The following is a 22,176-nucleotide window of genomic DNA, read 5'->3' as shown; positions in this document are numbered from 1 at the left end:
TGAGTACCAAGTTAAGTAAATGATACTTTAAACAAGAGCTCTTGCGAGCTGGAGTCCCTGCCTTTTGGGGTCATAATGGGGTTGTAGATATAGAAATTGTTTGGAAAATTATTTTTTAGTTTTAATTTTATGTGTGTCTAGGTGCACTATACCTCTTCGATAAAGATTTGTAGATAGTCTCTTCATTACTGTGAGACATAGGTTGCCAAAGAAAAAGGTTAGTAGGAGAAAAACAACTCAAATGATATTTTATTATTTTTTAGCGTATTTTCATTCCATTAAAATATAAGACATGTAATTTAGGCTTCATGTAAGTTGAATTACAATTAAAGTTATTGAAAGAAATTAGAAATATAAAAGAGAATATAAAATCTACAATACAATAATGTATGTTAATATTTTTTACGTATAGTGTCCTTTTAAGGCATTCACCATGGTGTACATGTGGTCTAGATCTATACATATGGGAAACAACAACTTGCAACAAAGGTGGTGCTCCTATTTGGTAGAACATGTAATAAGTAGCTTGTTCAAATACAAAGTCCATAATAATTTTTAATATTTTGTAGTATATATACTTTGAATTTAAAGTTATTGTTATATTTTAACTCATTAATAATTGTATTGTTATTGAGTTTGATTATCAAAGTTAAATATTTTTACTGAATGTTAACATTTCAAATCACACTCCATGATCCATCATCATAATGAGATAGAAGAAATGTAGAGAAAGGAAATGACAAACACTCATACACTATCAAATCTAAAAACAAAAAATTACATTGATTGAATAGTTGATTATTATAAGTAATTAAAGATTTCAAAGTGAAGTTTCATTTTTCTATGTTTTGAGAAACATTATTACAGTTTATATGAAGACAACAACAAGATTTTTGGATTTAACTATGTTGATTTTTAAGTATTTAAAAGAAATAAATATGATATTCTAATTTGTCAAATACCAAAAACATATTCATTTAATTTGGTGATCTTTTCTACTACAAATAAAATTCAGTTGACCCATGTTTCATGACTAATCAAAGCCCACCTCTATTCCAATTAGAATGGGTTTAAGTGTGCTCAAGATGCACTAATAGTAAAATGGGTGACCTCCCCAAGTACCTTGATGCTTGACCTCTTAAACACCACCTTGATAATTGTCAAACTAATCAATAACTCCACCTCAATGTTGATTAAGATAAACTTAATGACCATGGATTTATCTCTGACTATATATCTAACTTTACTATTTAACAATTCAATTCTTAATTTACTTCATATTTAATACAATCCTTAATCTAATATACTTTTTAGTGGAATTTTAATTCATTAAAATCCATACACAACTTTATCAACTCATTCACATTATTTTAGAGACAGATGGCCAAGAATAAAAGGCTATGGAAATGTCATCTCACATTCCCTTAACATTACTCACGTCGGTACGCTCTTGACAAAGAATTTAACATACTTTAGAAGGGGAATAAAAAGCAAAGGACAAAGTACTAACTCAACAAATACAATAAAAAGTTGGGGTTTGCCGACCATCCAAGGTCACGGCTCGTTTAAAAAATGAATGCACTACAGTTGTCCGATCTCACATACTCTACACTCAAGATCTCGTCTCCGGCCTTTGACATCTTGCCGACATAAATCCACTTTCCTTTCGCTATTCAATTGTTTTCAATATTTTATTTATGTGGACGGAAAAATGAGTGCCAGCAGTACAGTGGGTGACTTGATAAAGAATTATGATACCTTCTAGATTTATTTCTTAAATCATTTAAGCTTGTTTTTGGAGAGTTTATTCATTAACACATACCTTATCTTGCTCTTCCACTGATTGTTGTCCATTGCATTCAATTGCTGACCAATTATTGTTGAAGCAGCAATTCAACTGCAACTCAAAAACTTCTGCTTTAAAAGTTAGTAATTGTCGATAGAGCGGTAGTGGGTGATGTAAAAGTGGGGCAAACAATAAAATACTGTCGCTCTTTGCAAGTGGAAAACCGATTGGACAACTTAAGGGGTTGCAGGATACTCATTTGGAAATGCAAGAATTTAGAACAAGCAAATGAACCAAATGTTGAAGGAATTATAGAACTTTGTGTTTTTAATCCTATTTGACATACTTTTTCAGTTATTTGATCCATTTGAACATTGTGAGTGTTGTTGCTTCCTGTTGAACAATTTATTGTGGAATTTAGAAATATGAAATAACATTGTGGATTGGGACGGAGCGCAGGAGTCCTTTTATCGAAAATTCTGCGGAGATTGAAGATGGTGAAAACGATTATTAACCGCTTTTTGTAAACCTAACGTGTGGTAGAGATATAAGTAACTGCCTTTTCTAAAGTTTACGCATGGCTTTTTTGCAGTCTTTCTTCTCACTTTTAATTGAGGAGAATGGCAGAGGCTGACAAACACTTATTTCATCTTTTATCGCTTCTTTTTTTAACCCCTTTTTCATTTTAGAAAATATTGGTATTTCCCCAGGAAAATGGTTACAGGCCAATGACAATTAAGAAATTAGATCAATATAAATAATTTTAAAAATATACAGACTAAAATTTTAGGATAACTTTAGGATATGATTCTTGGGAAAAAAAAACAAATAGACAGAAGTAAAACAAAAACATTAGTTCCCTGCCTTATACAAGGACTAATAAAAGTTGAACGTTTTGACATTCACTTAATTAAATATATTCTAATGCGAAAAGCTATACTAAACAAATACTTGTCGTGTACAAATACTTGCATCGGTTTGTATTCCAAAGTTGCCAGTCGGATCAATAGATCGATGTTACACCGTGGCACCACCAGAAAGAGAGTTTGACCTGGGAATGATATCTTCTGTACCGCCAGTTGAATATGGAAGTTGTATTCTTAAAGAACTGCAGAGTGAACTAACATCCAAAGAAAACGGATTCAAACCCTGGTAGTGGAGCTTCTTCTTCAAGAATTTGGAGGACTTGTCTCATCATAAGCCTGCCTTCTGGCTGAGGATTAGAACAGATCAGACCCAGTTTGAGCACTCTCTCCATCTCACTTTCAACATACCAGAACAATGTCATCAGATTGAAGGGAGAGATCAACTGGTCTCCTCCCGCATGCAACCTCCAACATAAATATACCAAAACTGAACACATCTGTAGGGGGACTCGCCTTTCCTGTTTCTACGAATTCCGGTGCAATGTATCCCAGCGTTCCTACAACGCGAGTGGTGTGCAAGTTTTTGTTATGCTCGTACTGACGGGCAAGCCCGAAATCGCCCAACTTCCCATTCAAGTCTCAGTCCAGTAAAACATTGCTGGAATTGATGTCTCTGTGCACTACGCATTGCTCCCACTCGTCGTGAAGATACAGCAAACCTGCAGCCACATCTCTGATCACTCTGTACCTCTGATCCCTATTTAGCATCTTCTTTGGCTTTTCAAATATCATCTTGTCCAGGCTACCATTTGGCATGTAGTCATAAACTATGAATAGCTGCTTTTCCCGCCTGCAGAAGCCTCTAATCTGCACAAGGTTTCGATGTTGAAGGCGACCAAGACTCGAGATTTCTGCTACGAATTCCTTCACCCCATCATCTGTTTCTCGAAGGATACATTTCACCGCTAGTTGGAGGCCGGTTGTGGGAAGAACTCCTCTGTATACCCTACCGAAGCCCCCGGATCCCAAAAGTTCTTCCTCTCTGAAACCCCTGGTTGCAATATGTAGGTCTTTGTACTTAAACCTGTGAGGCCAATACTCCATCTCCCATTCTTCAATAAGATCTCTGTACTTCTCTTCCACAGCACAAGTAGGATTGCTACAACTGCAATCAGGACCAGAACAATGCAAGCTGTACTGGTGCCAGCTATCAATCTGGAGTTTGAGCTCCTTGATTTTCTGCGTACAAAGGATGGAAGAGAAGATGTATTCAGGGACAGGGCAAAGCTTCTGTCTGTAGCAAAGCTCCAGGCCAGGATGTGATTCTCTTCATAAATGGTTGCCGTAGCCGCTGAGAAACCAACGTACATCTCTTGTTCAAAAACGTTGGACAGGGATATATTTTTCATATGTAACAGAGGATTCTGTGGGCGATCAAGACCAGCTTCCGCAATGGTGACTTTGAGCTCCTCGTGAAGATGATCATAGTCAATCCAAGCTTGAATATTATGTCCGCTACGGAGATCCGATTCCTGGAATTGGGCGGTGTTGTTAATCCAGTAGCCTGCAGGTGTAGAGTTTACAGATCTGAGGTCGTTGAGATCCACGCCAACATGATTGTCGTCAATATCATCAAGTTCCAAGTTCTTGGATGTGTCGAACTCAACTGCAAACAGATGGTTAGAGATTGCTAATCAAGCCAAGGAAGGGACCTGATAAAAATCCCTCTGGAGATTTGTAGGGTGTCATGATAAACGCCAGTCCAAATCCAGATTGTGAAGCTGGAGAAGGAACAATGCTAAACACAAAAGTTGTGCTGAAATTCAGATATTTCATACGCACGGGATGTGGATAGAAAGCACGGCCAATAGTAGATAGAGGTGGTTGAGTGAGGGAGATTGCATTGGACTCCACTGAAGCATTACCGAAGAATTCGAGGCTCAACGCATTGAATTGGTTGAAGAAAAAATTTGTGTGGGCTTGGGTAATAAGCGAGGTGTGGAGGAGGAAAAGTACAGGGACCATGACACTCGCGCCTTCCAATGTCGATATCCTCACGTTGGAACTTAACGGGCAGTGTATATCAAAAAGCACTGGACAACTTTAGAGAGATCTCGAACAGGTTTAAATAATTCTTTCCATAGAAAGCAAAATTGAGCTTGAAATGCACCTATGAAAGAGGGAAAAAAAACATAAATCCAGCTGACAAATTGATCCAGATTTACCTTTCGGCGTATTGCAGAGTTTCCATTCGTGTTTTCGCTTCTCACGCCTCTAAAATAATACAAGAAAGCTCTCCGGTTAATGGAATACAAACAGAGCGCAGCAAAGGACACAAAAGTAAATGAAATATATATGAGCCCGTGGATAACACGTTAAAGTGTACCAGAAAGGGACAAAAAAATATTATTATTTTTACCACTTGGCTAGACTTTGACTAGTTATATGTGATATGGAGAGATCACCGAGTTCATTGAACCGATGTGAGATCAGATAAAATGCTCACACAACATGCTATAGATATTTTGGGTTATTAATTTTCTCAACGATCTGCATGCCGTACACAGATTATTATTAGTTTCCGCCAGAGACTAATGGAATCATGAGACGCAATTATTTTGTGTTATTAATTTTTTCAATGACCTGCATGCCGTACACAGATTATTATTAGTTCCTGCTAGAAACTAATAGAATCATGAGATGCAATTTAATTTTGAATAGACTAATTAAGAACTTTTGAAGTCTATATGTATTTCTTAAAAGTTTGGATGGAAGGCCCACATTCAGGAATGGAAGACTATTGTTTGGATGGAAGGCCCATTCAGTTGGATCGCTTGGGTTGATCTGTACTGTGATATTTTGTACTAGTCTTGTGTTGTTCGATTTTTGTTGTTCTTTGATGTTTTCTACCTGATATTTTGCTTTTATGACTTCGGTTTGATGCTTCGCCTCTTTTGTAGTGCTCGAAGTTCTGTGTAACCTTTTTTTGATCTCTTTATATCTAATAGAAAAAAAACTTATTATAAATGTTTAAATACTACTATTTATTGAAAATTATATTGGGTGAGAAAGAAAAAGACAATGAAAAAATTATATTTTCCTGATAAAAAACAAAAAATCTTTCAAACTATAAATGTTAGTTAATACTAATTAATTAATTAATGCCACAGATCGAGAAACCTATATTTTAATTGTACCATGCAATAAGTGTTCTATTTCAAACATAGTCTTTAGTGAAATGAAATTTCACTTGCAAAAAATTTCAGCTAGCATTCATGAAATTTTGGTTGAGGTAAAAATAATTATGTGGTGAGATGATTTTGTGTTTCCATAAAAATTTCACCCTTACTTTGTGTTTCATGTAATTTTGATTTTGGGTAGAAATATTCTTCGGTAGGATCCACAAGCTAAATCATAGGACCCTAATAAACAATTGAATCTTGCAACTATGAAAATTTCGTCCAGGCAAAACTTAATTGTTCTCTAATATAAGCAGTAATTCCATCTTGCAGTAAAAATTTTGTTCAAATAAAAATTAATTGTTCTCTAACATTTTTTTGGTTTTCATTTCCTAATTTGTATATGAAGTGAAATTGTTTTGTGGGTCTGTGATTTTGGAGAAATTTTTGGGCCATAATCATAAGCAAAAGTCAGAAATTTGTGTTTGAAGCAAACTTTCTTCACGGGTCTATGCTTTTGCTAGAAAATTGCATTCCTTCAATTTAACTTTGTTTCTCACTATAGATGATTTCTATGAGATATTGTTTAAGCTTTTCAAACGCTTTTCTATAATTCCATTTCATATTTTTCCATCTTTTAATCGTTTGCAACCATACCCATTTCATTTTTTTAAGCTTTTAAATTCTTGCAAGATAAATTTGCAGAATGTTTATCCTTGGATTCAAAACTGAGACTTGCAGCGTCTTAAAGTTTGAAAACACTTCATAATCTGTTGAGGGTTTTCAAGCATGTTGTGGCTTATTGTTCCTCTACAACTATTTCTGTAGTTTTACCGTTTTGTTTATTAATGCAATATGATTTGTATTGAGTTAGTGGGGTTTGTGCTTTGTTCTTTGTTTAGGTAGATATTATGGTTTGCATACAAGTACCAACCAAGCTCACCATTTTTTCCAGTTAAGACAATCAAAATTTCCCTAATAAAACTTGTTATGGCTTCTTCGTAGAAAACTATCATAGCAACGAGATTCATATGCATGCTACTAGGGAAACTCCATTGAATTCAGAAACAAAGGAAACTCCATATAAATTCAAAAACTATTACAAGTATTATGGGATTCACAATCGCCTTTTATCCAAATTTTCTATTTTCTCTTTGTTTCTCATTCTTTTGGCAAGGGATAAGAGAAAACCCTTCCATAGTTTGATGACTAGGAATTATAGTGGTAGGAGCACTCTAAGTCTATCAAAATATTATAGTGTTAAAAGTGATAATTTCATACAGAGCACATGAGATGCAATTTTCTTTTTGGTTTTATATCTTTCTTGTCTACTGAGCCTCATACTTGGATGATTAAAAGCTTGGCCAAAATCAAGGCCCCTCTTATAGTTTTCATGACATAGCATTCCCCTTATGATATTGTCTATATGACCATAAATACCACCAACATGATTCAAATAATAGTCCCTAAATTCTCTTTTTTGACTTCATGTGTTGTGAATTTTGCATTATGCTATAGTATTGAAATCATATTACCTTTGCAAATTTGCACCTACATTATTTCATTTTTAACTCAACCTATAGGCACATCTGTAATTTGAAAACATATTTTATCAAGGTATTATGATTTCCATAGATTTGATTTGGTTTATGCTCTATTCTTTGCATAGCTTGGAAGGATATGACCATTACCTAGCCATGGAATAATGCAAAATGAAATGTTTTGGTCTTCAAAAGAACTTTGAGCTTATCAATGAAAGCCTCCCAATACCTATTTGAGTTGGCAGTTGGTGATTTCCCATGCTCATATTTTTTCTCTACAATGAATAAATTTAGGTTCTCGGTTTTATTGTTTTCTTGCAGTCTTAAGACACCACATGTTCTACTCACTATTGTATTCTTAAGTTTTCAAGAATAACCATAAACTACTTTTACCCACCATCTGAAACTTGCTTCAGAAAGAATTTCTAAACCAATATCAACAATTATGTGGGTAAGTGCAAGAAGTTGGGTCTCACTTTTGGGCAAAAAGTGGAAGTATTTTTCAATTTTTTGAGATTTCTTGTCAATTGATGTCAAAATTTGATGCATTTAGAGATTGAGTATTAAAAAACTTCAAAAATAAAAATTTTAGTGTTTAGAATCTACTTTTTGAATATATATAATTTATTTGTGTACCCATATGATATATTTTTTTTGGTATCAATCTTTAAACACCACTTTTTCAAAATTCCTATTTCAGGACCATACCACACTCATGTACAGACACCATAATTTGACACAAATAAATGAATTTTCATAAATCCTTTTAAAGGGGTTACCTAATACACCTAAGATTGATGAGAATATTTTTTCTTAATTTTTTATTGAATAATTTTTTTTATTAATTATTAATTAGCTATAAAGGTAAATTTTAAAACCTCTCATGTACGGACACCATAATTTGATCAAAATTTTACTTTAAAAAAAAAAAAGTAACCTCAAAAGAATTTTATGTAGATTGATGACATATAAATTAATTTAAGAAAAAATATAAAATATAAAATTTATTAAAGTTTTAGTGAACTTCACTATTTTACATTTAGGTACCACCTTTCATTAAAAAATATTGCAAAAATAGTAAATAAAATCATAGCACTATAAAATTTATATTTTTGAAATCAAGACAATGAGAGCTCTAATGAGTTTTTGTTTCAAAAAAAATTTGATCGGGAAGACCCTTTGAAATTATGGAAAGGCGTGAATTTGTCAGTTCAATGCCTTAGCCAAATCTTGAGAGGTCAAGGCATAGGCTTGGTCTCACCAAGCCTATTCTGAACCAAAATCTGAGGTAGGAGAAAAAATTCTTGCCCAATGTTGTAAGAAACGGGCACTCGTTATTTAAAATTCAGAAAAGGGTACCCATTTTGAAAAAGTCAAATTAGCATTTAAAATCCCTCCCACCCCCCAAAAAAACAAGAAAAATAAAATTAGAAATGAGTATCCATTTTGTAAAAGTAAAAAATGGGTACCCATTTCTTAAAAATATATATATTTTATGTTTTCAAAAATAGGTACTTGTTTTTTGAAAATAAAAAACAGGTACCCAATTTTTTTTAAAATGGGGGCTCATTTTTTAAATTTTAGATCATGTGCCCGAGCCTAAAATAGGTACTTTTGTGGACTTCCACAGAATTAAGACTCAACTTCTTGCACTTACACATGTACTAAGCAAAGTTTTTAATGAAAGTATTGATTAATCTATGTTACTATTCTGAGACACACTTTTAAGAAGCAATTAGAAAGAATGTGATATTTTAATGTCTATCACATCATTTATTATCTATCCAATGACATTATCCACTTGCTCCTTAATCATACTTGCTACCACTAAAAAAGTAAAGATCAATATTGTCATTACATGTATAGACTTATAACTTTCAATAGGGACCATAGATAAACATTTATATTATGAATGTAAAAACATGTAAATGGATCTATCACTATTACTTCTAATATAGACAAATAGAGAAAAATTCCTATAAGAAGCATACTAGTTCTTTAATCCAAAACTGCCATTATAAAGGTTACAATAGCCTGGCTTATATATAATGGAATGTCATTCAATAAAATAGTATTATTTCAATCTAATTTTATAGATTTCTTTTTGCAATTTTTTTAATATCCATCGCTATTATAACTTCCAACACTGTAGCTTTCATAAGAAAAATATTAAAAGAAAATTGTTACTTTTACATTTGATTTAATAGTTTAACCAAAAGAAATTTTGTAAATCATTTTTTTTTTTGTGAATATATATATATATATATATATATCTGGTTCAAGGACTTGTGAAGAACTTAGCAAGAAACCCTTCAGTCTTTACCTAGATTACAAAAGTTGACTGATATATTGGTGTACAATTCAACAAAACTAAAACCTTCACTAAAAAATTACATTTCTTGATGCAGGAGCATCTTGCATGGGAAAATTATTTAAAGCAAAAAAAAAAAAAAAAAAATTGTGGAGGAGATAGAAAGTGACGAAAATGGAAAGAAAATAATAAAACTAGAAAAATAGGAAAAAAGGAGGAAAGAGGAATTTCTATTTTCAAGGCGCAAAGGTGGCATAAATAGAAAAATAATAAAAATAGTTGTTATTCCATTAATCGAGGTGCGTAGGTGGCATCTTACGAAGTTTGTGGAAAGTTCCTTAAATCATGCATTTAATATTTGTTGTGATCTACAAAAGAAATGTAATTTTCTAATTGGGCCGTGTGGTGGTGCTTAGTTGTATTTAGGTGGAAATTCTAGAAAGTTGTGGATATTGTAGAAGATTGTGGATATTGTATAGGAGAAATTCTAGAAGGTTGTAGATAAATCATACATTGGGTGGTAAGTGCCTATTTAAGCAAGGCATATGAGCATTTCTAATCAAGCTTTGGAAGGTGAAAGCTTTAAGGTGTGAAAGCTTTGGAAGGAAAAAATTCAAGGTGTGAAAGCTAGAAGGTGTGAAGGCTTCAAGGTGTGAAAGAGAAGAGGAAGTGAAGAGTGAGTTTTCCTGAGTCTATGGACAGAGTGCCGAATGTGAGGCAGTTTACAATAGGATTGTGATGGAGTTGTGAGTGTGTAGACAAAGATCTGAATGTGAGGCAGTTTACACTTGGATCTTGGATAAAGTTGGAGAAGAGCTAGTGACTGCGATTTAGAAACAGGGAGGTTGCTTGGTGGCTTGAGAGCACAAGTTGAGATCTCAAAGGTTTCTACTAGAGTGTGGATCTGGACTAGCTTGAGCTTGGATTGAATCTTGAGGGATCTTGTAGAAATGTTATTGAAATTAATATTGGATTTTCAAGTATAATAAAATTGTTTGAAGCATTTTGTCATCTCTTGTCTTCATATTGTGGCATTTTTGGTTATGAGTTGGTAGGGTGGTGTGGCTCTTCATCAAGTGGTATCAGAGTGTATCTTCATCAAGTGGTATCAGAGAAGGAGTTCCTGAGTGTACAAGCAGATCACCAAAGTGTGAGGTAGTTTGTACCAAGACCTTGGTTGGGTGAAGTTTATTAAAGCAAGAGTTCCTGAGTGTACAAGCAGATCGTCGAAGTGTGAGGCAGTTTGTACTAGGACTTTGGTTGGGTGAAGTTTATCAGAGTGGGAGTTCCAAAGCGTGTAGATAGATCGCTAAAGCTGAGGCAGTTTGCATCAAGTCCTTAGGAGGACATGCAGATTGATCGATGGATGTGAAGATGGATGATTAATCTTGTTGAGGCATGATTGTAGAGAGTTTGTAGATTACAAATCCGTGGTCCTAGACTTGTGATGTGGTTCCTGATTGTTCATATGAGGTGGCAAGTTGCAATCTAACTTGCAAACAATTCAAGGTTGTCACAAGGAGCGTGGGAAGGATTTTTTGTAGAGAGTTTACGAAGACCTTGGGAGATGGTCCAAAGAGGATTTGACCCTAAGATGATTGCGAAATTCCATGATATAGCAGAGAGGAATTTTTCTAAGATGTTTTCTTGGTTGGATGCTAGATTGGCTGATCAAGCTAAGAAGGTCAAGGTGGAAGAGGTTGATTTTGCTGATCAGTTAGTGGAGCTTGATGCAGAACCTATAGAGCAACTAGAGGTTGTTGCTGAAGATATTCATAACCTTGTTGATGCTAGGACAGAGGTTGATTTCCGTGATCAGTTGGTTGAGTCTGACATGGAGACTGTAGAGCACTTGATCATGGATAATCTAGTTGTTGTTGGTGGTGAGTTATGTATTGTAGAGCATCTTGTTGTGAGCAATGATATTGCTAGTTTGGCATGTATTGATGGAGATCTACATGTTGGCACTGATATGGAGTTTGTTTTTGTTGATGTGAGGTTTGTTGCTACTGGTGTGGATTCACTAGTTGCTAATGTGAATGAGGGTTTGTTGATGAAATATTATGTTCAGTTTGTTCCTGGGAGTGAGCATGTTGATTGGATGGTTGAGATTCTAGTGTTTGAAATATGGATGCAGATGTGGAAGATTTGCATGTTGGTTTTCTTTTCTTTGTTGAGGTCGAAGCCTTTGGTGAAGATGAAGATGGTTGTAGATCCTTATTTTTGGTTTCAAAGTGTGGGACACACTTTTCTATCTACTGGGGGAGTCTGATGCAGGAGCATTTTTCATGGGAAAATTATTTAAAACAAAAACATAAAAAATTGTGGAGGAGATAGAAAGTGATGAAAATAGAAAGAAAGTAATAAAACTAGAAAAATAGGAGAAAATGAGGAAAGAGGAATTTCTATTTTCAAGGTGCAAAGGTGGCATAAATAGAAAAATAATAAAAATAGTTGTTATTCCATTAATTGAGGTGTGTAGGTGGCATCTTACAAAGTTTGTGGAAAGTTCCTTAAATCATGCATTTAATATTTGTTGTGATCTACAAAAAAAATGTAATTTTCTAATTGGGCCATGTGGTAGTGCTTAGTTGTATTTAGGTGGAAATTCTAGAAAGTTGTGGATATTGTGTAGGAGGAATTCTAGAAGGTTTTGGATAAATCATGCATTGGGTGGTAAGTTCCTATTTAAGGAAGGCATATGAGCATTTCTAATCAAGCTTTGGAAGGTGAAAGCTTCAAGGTGTGAAAGCTTTGGAAGGAAAAAATTCAAGGTGTGAAAGCTGGAAGGTGTGAAGGCTTCAAGGTGTGAAAGAGAAGAACTAAAAGAGGCATTGTTCAGGCTAATGTTACATAGAATAATAATGATAAATTGAGAAAATGAATACTTCTGTAGTTTTGATAGACAAACAAGCCGATGTTACAAGTCCATGAGGAAGTGAAGAGTGAGTTTTCTTGAGTCTGTGGACAGAGTGCCGAATGTGAGGTAATTTACAGCAGGATTGTGATGGAGCTGTGAGTGTGTAGATAGAGCGCCGAATGTGAGGCAATTTACACTTGGATCTTGGATGAAGTTGGAGAAGAGCTAGTGACTGCGGTTTAGAAACAAGGAGGTTGCTTGGTGGCTTGCAAGCACAAGTTGAGATCTCAGAGGTTTCTATTAGAGTGTGGATTTGGACTAGCTTGGGCTTGGATTGGATCTTGAGGGATCTTGTAGAAATGTTATTGAAATTAATATTGGATTTTCAAGTATAATAAAATTGTTTGAAGAATTTTGTCATCTCTTGTCTTCATATTGTGGCATTTTTGGTTATGAGTTGGTAGGGTGGTGTGGCCCTTGATCAAGTGGTATCAGAGCGTACCTTCATTAAGTGGTATCAGAGCATACTTTCATCATTTCTGAATAATACAGATTCACACGAAGAACAAAATTGTGAAGGTGACAACTTAATGCCTCAACATCCATAGCCTCAAATTGGCATGCAAATGATTATTACAGAACCACCTCCACTATAACAACATCATGTTATATCCAATACAATGCTCACCAAAAATCCAGCTGAACAAGTATGTAATTTGTTAATATGGTTCCCACACAATCTGAGAAGGTTCTTGATCTATCGAAAAGACCAACCTGCTCAAAGGGTTATTAATCTACATAATGTTGATAGGTTGTCGAACTGAAGACCCCACCATTCCAGATAGTGCCAATATATCATGATCATGCATAATAAGTTCATCAACTGCACTAGCCTTAACTCTTAGTCATTCACAAGCCTGAGGTGATAAATTACCTCTATAGCACCAAATTAAATGCTCCACTTTTCCTAAATTACCCACCACCAAAAGCTTTGGAAAAGGATGACCACAAAAAGTTGGGTCGCAATTCCACAGAAATCAAATCTGCGAAATTGTACTTCTCAGAAACGAGAACCCAATTTTTCTAAAATCAGGTACCCATTTCTAAAATCAAGCTTCCGGCACTCGAGCTAAAATTCAAAAATTGGGTACCCAATATTTAAAAGCAGATCGATTGCCTGAGCCGCTCAAATATTGAGCACCCAATTGCTTTTAGAATCAGGTACCCGATTTCTTTAAAATTGGGTACTCGATTTGAAACTTTATTAAACCCTTTTTTTTGGCATTTTTGAAGTCATTTTCATGACTTCAAAAATGGGAGCCCAATTAGAGATGCTTATGAGAGCTCAATTTTCATCCCTACTGACCACTCCCCTACTGGTAGTTTTTGATATACCAGGTATTTTAATATGTTTGTACTATTCTACTTTTAAATTTTTTTTTTTTTGTTCCAATTTTCAATTTTATATGTATGTTAATTTATTTTTTTTTTTCTCAGTTTTAATATACATAAAATTGTAAATTTACATTGTTAATGAGTAGATGTTTAATTTTTTGTATCTGTTAATTAAAATATAGTTTCATTAATGTTTATTTAAAAAATTATTATTTTAGATGTTTTGAAATGTATTTAATTTATGTATTTATTACAATGTTGAATGATTAGATTAGATGTAAATTCATTTTTTAAACATGTAATTACAAATAAATATAACCTCGACCTAGAACCATATAACCTCGACCTTGTTTAAACTATAACCTCGACCTAAATTCATTGTTTAAACTATAATCTCGACCTAACCATATAGTTATGTACAATAAAACCCTAAACATATATAACTGAGTACTTAATCACATAACACCCCGCCAAGGGATCCAAACAAAAAACTTAGTATTTAAAATGATTTTACTTAAATTGTATTGTACTTTGTTTCATGGATTGAAAATGGATGATGTAAACTATTTTATAAATGTATATTCTTTTAGCCTTTCATACCCTATGACATGTACAGTGGATGATTGTGCATTCTGAATTAATTTGCCAAGTGGCATTCGGAACAAATGTATATATTATTTAAATGGATTGAACTGAAGTAGTTAATATTCTTTCATGTGGATGTGTTATTTATTTTACTTTTAGTACTTATAATTATTTAAAAATGAAATGTAAATGTGCTCATTAAGGAATGCAATCTCTTACGTTATTTATAAATGTAAATTATTGTATGTATGTTATTGCTTGCTTAGTAAAACTTTTGATTAGTTCTTTGGATCCCTTGGCTGGGCATCATTTAGGATTAACTATAATGTCAATTTGTATTGAATTTAACTCTAATCATAACCCTTACTATCATCTTAACCTTAATCTTAATTTGGTAAAACCTACACCAAGTATTATATAAATAATTAAATAACTTTTCTATCTTACCTTGAGTACTAATTTTATAAATGTCAAACCCTAAAATTGTAACCTTATTTATGATAAACTAAATTATCCTAGAAGAGCATCATATCTACATCTACATGCCATGTACATGTGAATCTAAAATTATTTGTACATATCTAATTACATCATTTATTGCATAGGAAGGATTTAAAATTTTCATTATATATATATATATTATCCATGCATATCATATCAAAAGAATCATATAGAGATATGTCATTTACAACATGTGCATCATAGATAATCAAGAAGGGTACTTAGGTAAATTTATATATAACACTATATATTATAAGAAAATAAAAACACCATATATAGGAGCATCTCATGTACATAAACTAAAAAAATTTACCATGACACATGTAATAAGATCAAATAATATTTGTAAGATTCATCACATATACTATCAATGTATAGGGGTGATATAATCAAAAAATCAAAAAATGAGTGATATCAAAGCATTATATCTTAACATTTAACACTAAAATTTAACTCAGCCCTGGGTAACCCTAAATCAAATTGAATATATCAAACTAGATTGAAAGGTAACCCTGGCCGTTAACTAATTAATATTATACTTATAAACCAAATTAAATTAAACCATGATCATAAACCTAATTATATATCCCAACTTAATAGTACAAACCTTAAATTTAACCTCGAATCCTTTCCCCAACCATTAACCAAATTAAACTGTTACCCTAAGATTGAACCAAGTTAAATGTTGACCTTAAGAGTAAACCAAATCACCCTAAACTAGAACTCAATAATATATTCAACACTTTAAAACAAAATTCAAACCTAACTTATTTGAATTAATGTTGGTTTTTAATCTAAAAGCTCTAACTATAATTCTATATCTAAAACCAAATTTAGCTCTTTAAAACTTAATTCAATTTATTAATTCTTGTCATAATTGAAACTTAGGCATGTAAACCTAATCAAATAGTAAACCAAATTGAACCCTAATTCTAAAACTAATTAAACATTGATATCAATGATCTAGGTGGATCATGAAGACCTCAAAAATTCAACCCACTCAAAATCTCCCAAAATTGACATCAATGCATAGAGCATGAAAAAACATTCCTGACACAATTTGAAGTACGTCAAAAGGAGTCTATTTGCTTGAGATATGCTTGGTCAAAGTTTGGGTCAAACTAGCAAACCAAGAGTTGACCAAAATGGTGAAATTTGACCATCTCAAAAGTGGTCGACAATGGATTTCAAATGAAAGAGCTCATCAAAATCTTTCCAATGGCATTCATTTCATCAGAAATGGAGTGTCTATGAAGATGTTATGCTTGTTTGAAGTTAGAGGGGAAAAGGTTGAAAATGATGACATCAGCAATGATGTCATAATCCCAATCAGCCCAATGACATGGAAAATCAGCCCCATTTTGAAAAGTGAAAATGGTCTTTTGAATGTGATATATATATATATATATATATATATATATATGTATTTTAAATTTTTTAAATTTTTTTTTTTTTCGAACCCCTTCATAAAATATGGATTAGAAATAATCCCTAAAAATATGGGAATGGATATATTCAAACCCTTTTTGCCATACATTTCAAACAAATATTGTTATTTGTTTGATTAATTAAAGGGTTGTTTTCATTTGTATGACTTGTAATTATAAAGGTCAAGATAGGGAGTTATTTGTTAATTATTTTTGGGGAAAATGGTTATTATGTTTGTTATTTGGTTTTAGACCAAATAAGGAAAATATTTTCTTATATAAAGTGGGATATAATTTGTAAAAGGGACAAGGGACATTTGGAGAGAATTTTGGTAGTTAAATTCTTTTGTGAAGAATTAGAGAGCTAAGTGTCTCATAAATGAGATAAGAAGTTAGTGTAATTCTCTTGAGAGGATTTTTCATGATCTTATGTCATTATTGTAATGGCTTAAAGCCTATTGAATTCATGTACTCTTACTGAAAGAGGGAGATAGAGAGTTGCAATTATATTGCTTAGCACTGTAAAAAGTGGCAAAGGAGCTATGCACGAATATGTTGCTAGCAAGTTCCTGTCATCATAGTGTGGAAGCAAGAAGCATATTGTAACTCCATGGAAGACCACGGGGATGTATGAGTTTTGCATCATAATAATGGCATCGATCTTGCAAGTTTGCAGATACAGATATGTAGCTAAAGTCTGGTGAACTCTGAAATCAAATATTTTGTCTCTTGTTCTTTTTGATACATATTTTTATCCACTTAGATATTTTATGTATTTTAAATATTATTTTCTCGGTTCAGAAGCAATGTTAGTTATGATCTTTAATTTAAATATGTATCCTAGTGAATCTTAAAATTGTAAGTGATTCATAACAAGGAGTTTACAGATCAAGTTTGGTATCAAAGCTAGTCTGACAAGTTGTAGGTTGTGAGATACTTGGAGAAAATTCAAGCAAGATGAGGCGAGATGGCTTCACACAAGGAAAATCAATTTCCTTTTCTCTTCAATGTACAATTTTACGAGGCATTCATGGTGATGAAAGTCAAGGTTGATGAAATGTATGAAGAATGGAAGTCTAAAAGGGAAAGCTTCTTAAAAGAAGCTAAAGATGCAAACTCAATGATGTATCCTCATTCTTCTTATTATCTTCCTTGTTCTCTTGGTGATTCTCATAAACAATCTCAAAATATTGGATTGAGGTTGTCAACCAAGATGGGCCACAAAGGAAAGGGCATTGGAATTCATGAACAAAGTTTTATTGAACCTATGAAGGTGAAAGCTAGACCTCTTGATGCAAGATTGGGGGTTGGTGAAGGAGAATGCTCCCATATAGTGGATGCAACAAATTCTTTGAAAGAAGAACAATCTCAAGCACAATATGAGGGAGGCAATGGTGCATTATCTTCAGGCAGTGGTGACACATGCAAGATGTCCAAGAGAAGAGAATACACAAATTCTTCTTAGCATGCATGTACCAAAAGTGACCATGAAAGGTATAGAAAGCCTGGTAAATCCAATGTTTCTTTTGATTATAAGAAAGTTGACAATGTAGAAAGTTTATGGTTTAGAAAACCATGTACATTTTGTGGGTTGAATAACCATAGTGTTGCCAAGTGTTGGAAATTGGTTTTTAGAGGAAGGTCAAGTCAACCAGTAAAGAGACAGTGCATCAAGACACATCTCTAAATCAAAAGAAAGTGAAGGGAAAGAAAATTTGGATGTTAAAACTACCTTCATCTTATTGCAAGAAAGGTGGACATCAAGAAGCTAATTGTTGGAAGCTTCATCCAGAGCTTTGTCCAAAGAAGGACAAGAAGAAGATTGTAGTTGTTTCTCCATTGGTGAACACTAGGAAAATGAAGAGGCTTATTTATGTGAGAAAAACTTCTTCACTCATGTCTGTAAAGGTGAGAAAGCAAGGTGATTTGAAGGATGAAAATGATGTAGTTGCTTGTATGCCTAATAATCATGTGCCTCAAGGATCATCAATACCACAACATGAGGATTTGTCCTGGAAACCTATTAAGAGGATCAAGAGTATTGTTAGCTCATTGACATTATCATCTTTGTATTTGTTAGTGTTGCTAATGTGTTGTACATGGATAGTAGTTGGGGTAATGAATACAAAAAGATGTGGGAAAATGAAAATGGGTAGCAATGTGATTGTAATTTTTATTATTATTGTACAACTTTTTCATGAAGTAGGTGCACAAATAAGGTGGACAGATACTGGACAAGTGGGAAAGTGTTCCTCTCACTTAGTGTTTGATTAAGAACCTTTTGGAGGTCCCGAAGTTCATTTAGTGGGGAGGAATGAACTAGGTGGATCATGAAGACCTCAAAAATTCAGCCCACTCAAAATCTCCCAAAATTGACATCACTGTATAGAGCACAGTGAAATATTCCTAACACAATTTGAAGTATATCAAAAGGAGTCTGTTTGCTTGAGATATGCTTGGTCAAAGTTTGGGTCAAACTAGCAAACCAAGAGTTGACCAAAATGGTGAAATTTGACCATCTTAAAAGTGGTCAGCAATGGATTTCAAATGAAAGATCTCATCAAAATCTTTCCAATGGCGTTCGTTTCATCAGAAACGGAGTCTGTATGTAGAAGTTATGCTTGTTTGAAGTTAGTGGGAAAAAGGTTGAAAATGATGACATCAACAATGATGTCATAATCCCAATCAGCTCAATGACATGGAAAATCAGCCCCATTTTGAAAAGTGAAAATGGTCTTTTGAACGTGATAATTTTTTATTTTTTTCCCAAACTGCTTCATAAAATATGGATTAGAAATAATCCCTAAAAATATGGGAATGGATATATTCAAACCCTTTTTACCATATATTTCAAACAAATATTGTTATTTGTTTGATTAATTAAAGGGGTGTTTTTGTTTGTATGGCTTGTAATTATAAAGGTCAAGATAGGGAGTTATTTGTTAATTATTTTTGGGGAAAATGGTTATTACATTTGTTATTTGGTTTTAGACCAAATAAGGAAAATATTTTCTTATATAAAGGGGGATATAATTTGTAAAATGGACAAGGGACATTTGGAGAGAATTTTGGTAGTTAAATTCTTTTGTGAAGAATTAGAGAGCTAAGTGTCTCATCAATGAGATAAGAACTTAGTGGAATTCTCTTGAGAGGATTTTTCATGACCTTATGTCATTATTGTAATGGCTTAAAGCCTATTGAATTCATGTACTCTTACTGAAAGAGGGAGATAGAGAGTTGCAGTTATATTGCTTGGCACTGTAAAAAGTGGCGAAGGAGCTATGCACGAATATGTTGCCAGCAAGTTCCTATCATCATAGTGTGGAAGCAAGAAGCATATTGTAACTGCATGGAAGACCATGGTGATGTATGAGTTTTGCATCATAATAATGGCATCGATCTTGCGGGTTTGCAGATCTGAAGACATAGCCAGAGTCTGGTGAACTCTGAAATCAAATATTTTGTCTCTTGTTCTTTTTGATACATATTTTCATCCACTTAGATATTTTATGTATTATTTGCTTGGTTCACAAGAAATGTCAGTTACAATCTTTAATTTAAATATGTATCCTAGTGAATCTTAAAATTGTAAGTGATTCATAACAAGGAGTTTACAGATCAATCAAGGTCTCAAAATGATACATCATAAAAAAAATTAGAAGATACTTGAACGAATCAAGCATCTAAATAAGTAACCCTCCCTCACCATCAAGAGGTTGAGGTGGAACATCAGTGCGAGTAAGAGCCTAGACTACACCCTTGGATGCCTAAGAATATATCTAAAGAAGGGAATAACTTGTCTTTCCACTGGATGCCTAAAACTTTATATCCTAAGTGAGTATTCATCATGTAATATCTAATTAGGAGGGTATTGAAGCACTCTAAAACCCCAATCCCTAACTAGATAATTATGTTAGGGTGGACTAATTTCTATTTATCTTGGGTTGGAAGTGCCTAAAAGTTTCTTTTTGGAGACTGGAGATTCCCCTATTTGTTTCCTATTTTCCTATATGGGTAGCCTAATTGTTTATTGCCTATGTAGAATGGAAGGCCACATAAGAAAATATTGTCTTGTTCTATAAAAAGAAATACCCACCCCCTAGTGATATATAGTAAGATCTTTTTCCTAATTTTAATATCAATTTTTTTGGTTAGAAGATGATGATAGAAAAATGATTTAGAAGATAGGGATAAAAGTAGAACCATCATTCCTAATGAAGATGCAGTATTCCTTGATAAACCCATTTCTATCATAAATCAGCTCCTCCATCCAAAAAATTAGTAATGAGAAATCCCTAGGTCAAGTAGTCAATGGAGGGCTCATACAATTGATCAAGTGATCAATGGAGGGCTCATAAAATCTCTAGGTCAAGTAATCAATGGAGGGCTCATAAAATTGATCCCCAAGGGGAGATAATAATCTCATTAAAAATTAGAGACAGGACACTCCTAAATACATATCATACAAAATTCTTGCCAAGGTCTTAGCCTCTAGACTAGAAGACATCATACCCAAGATCATTAACCCTACACAAAAGTGTTTTGTTAAGGATATTTATACATATTGGAGAACTTGATAACCTATTGGAAGACTTTGGATCGGGAAACATTTCTAGGATAGAGTGTAGGCAGGCTCAAGTAATTGATTATGAAAATTTCTACAAAAGGGTGGAATGGAGTTTCACTATGATGATGTTGCGAGGCTAGGATTCCATCCAATAATATGTCAAATGGTGTCCTCTCTTATGATTGGTGTGAGGGTTTTAGTAAAGAAATTAATGGGGTTAGATCATAATTTTTAGGACTCTCTAGATCAATTATGAAAGGGTCTCCTCTTGCATCCTCTTTATTTTTTATTTTTGAACATTGACTCATTACATTATCTCCTTAGAGATAACCGATTGTCTCTAAAAGTTAGAGGATCTACTATCCAAATATTAAATAAGTATCTAATGTGCATAGTTTGTTGATAATATATTTGTATTCTTTTTAAGCTAGAAGAGTTCAACACGAGTCATTTAATGATCAAATTGGACCTCTTTTCTTTGTATTGGGTAGTAAGATTTATGTCTCTAAATCTATCTTATTGGGGCTAAATATTGAGTCCCCTACCTTGTGTAGTAAATATGGTATTCGATGGAGATGTCATAATTAAGTGGTTAGGTACCTAGGCATTCCATTTGTAGTAAACCCTAACATATAAATGAAATGTGTCTTTATATCAACAAGAAAATCTTTGGAAAACTCAACAATTGGAACTCTAATTATCTCACTTTGGTTGGTAGAATTCAAGTATGTTAAAAGAATCTCTCCTCATATTGGGTGTACTTCTCTTCTTCCTACTTATTTTATTTAAATCAGTTTGGTCTTCTATATAGATCTATTAGGAACATTTTTTGGTCACATGGAAAAGGAAATATGAAGAATCGTGCTACAAGGAGTAGTTCACATAAAGAAAGGAGATTAGTAAGTTGGAATGAAAACTTTAAGAAAGTTCAAGGGATTACTCTGGCAATAAAATGGATAGCCAAAGCTTCATAAGGTAATGAATTATGGATTATGATTAGAATTAGGATTATTATATGGTTAGGAATATGGTTCACATGTATTAGTTCATTATCTGACATGATCTACACTTATAGTTTGCATGAAAAAGTGGATAATATTTAGGATTCAAACTACAATCATAAATATTTCTTAATCAAATCATAATTCTATCTCTAAG

At 33.3% G+C, this 22,176-nt stretch overlaps 1 pseudogene; it reads right to left on the bottom strand.

Annotated features, from left to right (window-relative positions):
• Window positions 1–2,803: 2,803 nt before the first annotated feature.
• Window positions 2,804–4,903, bottom strand: LOC149549356 (L-type lectin-domain containing receptor kinase SIT2 pseudogene; annotated as a pseudogene).
• Window positions 4,904–22,176: the final 17,273 nt, after the last annotated feature.

Source organism: Cupressus sempervirens, chromosome 7 (assembly GCF_028749045.1).
Source record: "Cupressus sempervirens isolate cs-2001-9-10 chromosome 7, ASM2874904v1, whole genome shotgun sequence".
Taxonomy (NCBI): domain Eukaryota; kingdom Viridiplantae; phylum Streptophyta; class Pinopsida; order Cupressales; family Cupressaceae; genus Cupressus; species Cupressus sempervirens.
The sequence above is the reverse complement of the archived record's forward strand: the minus strand, read 5'-3'. Positions and strand labels throughout refer to the sequence as shown.